Source organism: Solanum pennellii, chromosome 10 (assembly GCF_001406875.1).
Source record: "Solanum pennellii chromosome 10, SPENNV200".
In the NCBI taxonomy this organism is placed as follows: Eukaryota; Viridiplantae; Streptophyta; class Magnoliopsida; order Solanales; family Solanaceae; genus Solanum; species Solanum pennellii.
This window is the reverse complement of record NC_028646.1, coordinates 40,483,153-40,490,416: the sequence shown is the minus strand read 5'-3', so window position 1 is coordinate 40,490,416 and position 7,264 is coordinate 40,483,153.

Here is a 7,264-nt window from a genome sequence, read left to right as displayed (position 1 = left end):
GATTAATTTCTTTTCAAATACTAGTTATTTTATTTCATGTATCGGATTCATAATCCACCTGCAATGCTTGACCCAATGAAACCTATAAGGTTCTTAAAAGGGCATATTAATGAATCTATTTAACTAGACATGGATTCCATAACATAACTAATTATCTCACCAATATATATTATTATTATCAAGTCTACAAGACATATTGATCCATCTCAGAATATCATATTTTAATAAATTAAAATGATAAATTATAATAGTTATATTACGATTAAGAATATAAGTATATAAATAGTTTAGAGAATATATTTTTGTTGGTCAGTTTAAAAGAACTATCTCTATTCGGTCTTGTTTATTAAATACAAAATGCACTAGAACAAGAAGTTGGAACTATGCGGTTCCCATGGTAAAGATAAATTACATATAATCTTACCGATTGAATGTCATATTTAAATCCCTTATTTAAAACAATAAGCCTCATACTTAAAAGAAGCGATATAGTCATCTGTATATAATATAAAACTCTTCACACTAAATCATATACTATATAAGTAAATAGACACCATAAATGAATATATGATGTATGAAAACTGAATACATATTTCTTCTATAATAAATATTATCTTTTGAGATATGTTTAATAGTATATATCCCAACACCTACTACTGATTCAAATGACCATCAACTGGTGGGCCTGCCAAGTAGCTAAAATTTAGAGAAGCAAATATTGAAGAAAAATTAGAATATAAAATCACTTGACAAAATCATGATTGGGGTATCTAAAGCTATCATATTTTGAACTTGATAAAACCCTTGGATTCCTCTTTACTCTATGTGACATATTCTTTATGTATAGAAAAATTCAAGATGAGGAACTTAAGTGAGTTAGGGCCTGTTTGAATGTGCTTAATTAAAGCAGCTTTAAAAAAGTACTTTTGAAAGTGCTAAAACTTATTTTTAAAATAAGAAGTTATGCTTTTGGATAAAAGTGCTGAAGTTGCTATGCCAAACGTGAAAAGGGAAAAATGGAAGAAAGAGATGTTAGGGTTATGTTGGTAATTTGGAGATTGTATAAAAATATTAAGGGAAAAAAGATAAAAATGTGATCAACTTAAAACAACTTATAAGATAAAAAAAAAAACACCTCTACCCCAGCTTTTAACTTTTAGCATAAAATATGTTTTTTTAAACTAAAAATAAGTTATTTTGAGTATTGTCAAACAGCTAAATAAGTCAAAAACCAGCTTTTAAGTCAGTTTGACCAGCTTTTAAGGTGAGCCAAACAGGCTCTTAGAATTGGATATTTCTACAAATAAAATCTGTTGGAGAGATTATGTAAGTTATGATGACAATCCAATTGCGCCATTGTTTTGTCAAACTGTGGGATAAGAAAAGGTTAGTGATTTATATTAATAGAATCGGCAAGAGATTCATTTATTGAAATATTTGACTTGAGCAAGAAGTTCAGAAAGCGATTCTTTGGAAATGAAACTTAAGAATCCCTTAAGAGGAAATAGAGTTAATGCTTGAATCATAATACACAACCTTCTGCTAGATATTATAGAAGAGATATGTTATATATAACAGTGTAAGAAATAAAAGAAAGTAAGGTGTCCAAGTATGTGAAAAAAGACATCAGCTAAAGTAGATCTAGCAAAGGGACTGATGAATAAAGGGAGAACGAGTTTGACAAGATCTTAATTGCATTGTGTTTCATCATAGTGCATATGCTCATCAAGATTCTTCATAAAGGTATTTGTTTATTTGGCAACCTTTTGTTGCACCCACTTCACGCACTTCTAAAGTGTCTTTTTCACATAAGAACCGACTCAAAATGGAAATTAGCGATTAATATATTTTATACATAAATAACAAAATCCATTTCTAATCCTATTTAGTCACAAAATATTATAAAGTGTATCTTTGAACAATATACGAAAAGTTAATGACGAAAGTCGTTGCTAATTCGAATTGTGTACAAGCGAACCAATTCCATAACCTTGAAGTTATGAGTACAACGATGTCTAGTGTGAACAAATGAAAGTCCAATAAGCCATAACACAACAAGACGTCTAAATGGAAAATGACTAGGTAATATATATAGAGAAGGAGAAAGGTTCGTCAAAAATCTTCAACATCTAGGCAATGCTGAGACACACTATAACCTATATCTTGTTTATCTCGCTCTCTCTTCTTACCCCTACCGTTTCAATCTATCCTTTTAAAAGTTCTGCTTCTACAGAAGTCTTTACCCATGGAATTGGAAACATTTGCCTTCTTTCTTTACTACATTATTCATCACATGTCTCTTCATTAATATTTGGGGGAGGTTGTTTCATATGATTTTGACATTCATTCCATTTCTTCTTAATAAAGGCAGTCTTTAATATCAAATATGAATAATGACTTTCTTAATTTTTGCTTATGTGAAACTATTCGATGAACCCTTTGGCTGTTTCCTTTCAATACCAAGCAATCTATCCAAGAATTCTTTGACTTAGTTTGAGACATTTATTCTTTGGAATTTGAATTCCTTCGCCTTCAACATTTTTTTTATTAAGGTAATTCCAAATTTCTTTTGATGATGGTCGCAACATAATTCTCTTTATATTAGTTGATGAGACAACAAGAAACAGAGTTGCTTTCGTCGTGGACTTCATGATTTTCTTTTCCTTGTGAGTCGTTATTACATTTTGGTGAGACTATTTTGTAACGTATTAATTTCATAATCCTCTTTCACTGCTTCATTCCTAAAGATCAAGGGCCTTCATGTAATTGTACGTTCTCACAATTCATAATTGACAATTTCATTACTAAAAACAACATTAGTTATTCATGAAAAACTATTTTTAAAAATCCATTTCTTCACTCAAAGGTCGCTTAAGAAAAATAGTACTAGAACCACTTATCAGTTTTTGAAAGAAAAGAAATGCAGGAAAATTATAATGAAAGAAAAGTTGAAGGATAAATCATGTATAGCTCTATAGAAATTTACATTATTGATTAACAAAAGAGATATATTCACAAAATAAAAACCAAACTGAAATAGAAATCAATTCCTAAATACTCGTTGTCAAAGTGAATAGAATTATTGCAACATGAATATTTGTAGTTCTAAAGTAAAGATTAATCATATATATATACTATACCAAGGCCTTCAATGTTGAATCATATTTGCATATCTCTTAAGCTTCTACATTATTGTCTTGAAGCCACATAGAGAAAGCTTGAAGAGTGATTCTATTAGCTCTGTGATGCTTTTTATAAATTCAAGGAGAGTAGGTCATGTGAAGTTAGGATACAATAGAAGTTTGTTATAGTCCACCAATTCAGTTGGTGGACTAATCTCCATATCATTGTCTGGACAAAGAAAGAAAGCAAGTTATTTTCTAGGAGTTTTGTTTTTAACCACTTCTCTATTAAAGCAACTTTTGTATCTACCATTCTTAGGGCCTGCAAAATGACAAACACCAATTTTTGTATATCAATTATCAGTCTAAGAACTCAGAATTTAGAGTATTGCACGTAATGTGGAATGATCTTAAAAAATTTTCACAAAAAAATGTATTATGTTTAATTTTTATGTTTATATTATTTGTCTGTAATGCATAATACGTTATCTTATTATACAATACTACTTTGTAGATATTCTTACCATAAATGTGTAACATATGTTAATAAAAAAAACATTAAAAATTTGGAAAATGGAATATCATTCACTGTCCACAAAAACGTGAAATCCTTACTTGTATTGAGGCATAATAAATACAAGATTGAATTCAATAAACACGATATATTATTTAATAAGGTACAATGTTTGATGTATTTATTGTACTTTATGTATCATAATTTTGCTATATTAAAAATTAACATTTCCTGAATCTCAAAATTCTCTTTTAATTAATAAAGATTAATTTACGAATTAAATTATACATCTACAAATTAATAAGATTTTGTAGTCTCACCTATATTTATTTTCGTGAGTTTTAGTATAGTATTATTTTAAGAATAAAATTTATTTGTAGCTATATAAGGAAATATATTTAAGAAAAAAATCAATCGGAAAAAATCATTGAATATCTCTACCTATGATTATGCTATATTTTGTGTAGATATTTATGTGTAAATTATATAATAAAATTATACCCATATTTTACATTGTTTGGACCCATTTTTTATATTTCAAAGCTTTTTAATGAAAAAATTTCAAAGTATTATTTGAAATCTATGGTCAAACATACCATTAAAAATATTTCCTTTTTTAAAATTTGCTTCAAAATATATTCAATCTCATTTGCCACAAAATTAAGCACTATAAATCCCTTCTCAACAAAATTTTAGGACTCATTTTTCATACTCAAGAACTTTTTAAGGAAAATTTTCCAAAACCTATGGTCAAAAATATATTTGAAAGTATTTCATTTATTTAAAATCTGACAAAAACAAGATATGAACTTGTATGAAAAATTTTAACATACGAAAGATCAAAAGGCAGTATGGTTTAAGTGGCAAAAGTTCGTTTATTGTTTCATTGGATGATAAGAAGAATGGGAAACTGTTTTCCCAAAGAACAAGTATGAAGTTACAAGCAGTCAAGACTTTGTTCCTTCAAACTTGAGTACCATTGCTGGGGTAAGTTAAAGAGCATTTTAAAAGTTAGAGGGAACAAAGACACAGTGATAGTTCAACCATTTTTGGTTTTGCTTATTCATATTCCACAGGAATTTGTTCATAAAATTTAAGATGCTCTCCACCTATTTTCTACCTCTAACACACTCGAGGTCTATATAACTACCACAAGAATGGTTGGAGTGGCTACTACTCGGAATTCTATCAGAATACACATACTTCCTAAGATGATGATTTTAAACCTGCAGAGGTTTTGCTATTGAAGCTATGGAAGTACCAAATTGCATAAACGTGTGCATTTTCCTAGTTCAGGGCTTATCACTAGTTCAAGAGGAAAATGCATAGGTTTATGCAATTTTGTACTTCCATAGCTTCCATAACCAAACCGCTTCAGGTGTAATATCATCAACATAGGAAGTTGCTGTATGATGATGGATTTCCTAGGAGTAGCCACTCCAACCATTCGTACGGTGTTCTATATCCCCCGAATGTCTCAGGATAAAGAAATAGGGGAAGAGCATCCTGAATATTATGAACAACTTCGTGTGAAATATCGAGGTGGAAAACTAGAAATGGTTGAACTATCGCAAATGATTTGAACCCTCTAACATTTACAATGCTCTTCCATTTCCGCCCAAACTAAAAGTAACAAAAATAAAAACACTACTAAACTACATTATCACGTGATACCACATGTCACGCCAGGAACCTACACCTTGGACGTGGCCGTTACTTGAAGACCATTTCAGGCCCCTAAGCGAACGATTTTACTTACTTACTCAATTTTCTGGAAGACTCAACTCAACTTAATCGAGATATAAAGCATAGTCAACGAAACACAATATATAATAATCTAGCCAAACTACTGACTGTCTATGAAGCCTCTAAATTAACTGAGATAGAAGTTAGGACTGACCCCACAACTTCCTAAAAACAACTAATATAGTAAAGTAAATGAAAATAATGTCCGCCGGAATGCAAGGAGGCTCACCACTGATCGTAGAGCTCGATTTGAATCAACTAAGCATTGCATTCTGATCCTAGTTACATCCGTCTACATCATAACACAATGCAGCAAAACTAGAATCAGTACAATGAATGTACGAGTATGCGAGTTAGAATGACTCAAAAGATAACAACTCATTACTAAGCTATTAGAACCTTTGCATATATATATATATATATATAACTTGTAAAATAGTGTAAATTCTTTGTTCATTAAAGATGGAACAATAATACACTCAACTTTACTTATATATGAATGAATTATACCTTCTGTGAGAGTTTCTCTAACCGACAACCATAACTAGAGCCTAAGTTGTGATACAACGTCTCGTCCATGCTACCAAAATTGTCCTATACTTTTCCGTCGCATGGAATGTACTCAACCTAGTAGATCTACTAGCTAAACTCAGGTGATCATCTAAAAAGTATAACATTTTAATACCCATGATGTCTACATGGTATAATGGTTACTTGAGTTATTTGAACTCTCATCCCCACATCTGTGCTCAATACTACTCACAAAACTTACTCAAGCTCGTACTTTTAATAAAACTTCCTTACTTTGGCATGAGATGATTTACTGAACCTTTTAGATTTAAAAGATCTTCTTGGAATCAAAGCTTCCCTTTTTAGTTAAAAACTTTTTCGCAAATTCTTAGTTTTCTTTTACCTTAAATGTGAAACAATTATCAATCTTTAGGGAATAATTAGCACCCCTTATGACAATAGATAAATGAATTCAACTCTTTCTCTTTACTTAACTTGTAGCTTTAACTCTTAGGAAATACTAAGTTTAATTATAAATTTTGATAATTAAACTCAACTGCTTTTCTCTTTGATCAACTTCTACGTTGAGCCTTAAATGAAAGTTAAAATGATTTTTTAATATTCTTTAAAAACTTAATGAACTCACAATGACCTGTTTCTTAATATTTAAACTAAACTCTTAACTTCTTTGACTTTGATCTTAAGTTTCCTTTTATTGGATTATTGATTGAAGGATCATCATGTCATTGTTATGGATTATTTCATGATTTTTAGATTTACCTTAAAGTGATGGAATAAACTAGGAATGATCGGTATATCACTTAGGAACTAGTACAAAGAGCTAGTGAAAGAATGAGGTCTCTAGGGGTTCATGCCGCTCTTAAAGGCATGGAGCGTCATAGCCTGCTGGACATACACTGTCCTCAGGCGTTCTTGCTGGCGCTGTGCACCAGGGCCTGAGAGACAGAGTCTTTTCTGAGGCGCTCTCGTAGGCGCGGAACCCAGGGCCTATAAGATGGGTTTTCAAACATTTCTTCTCTAATTTACAATTCTAAACCTCCAAAACATCCATGGATCTTCCCCCAAACACTTATAATCATTAATATACTCAATACCCAATTGATTAGACCCAAAAACAGTCTGGAACCATGAATATAAACTACTATATATGAATCATAACTTTACCAACCAAGATCCATAAACTGTTCATCAACAACTTTATGATTTATCATTGATTCAATAGAAAACATTAGGAAAAAAACATTTTAGTATGTGAGTGAGCTAACCCAACACAAAAAGGTCTCACATACCTCGATAGGCATAACACCTGACAAAATCCAGGAACGATCTTGGCGTTCGTGGACGATTCTTG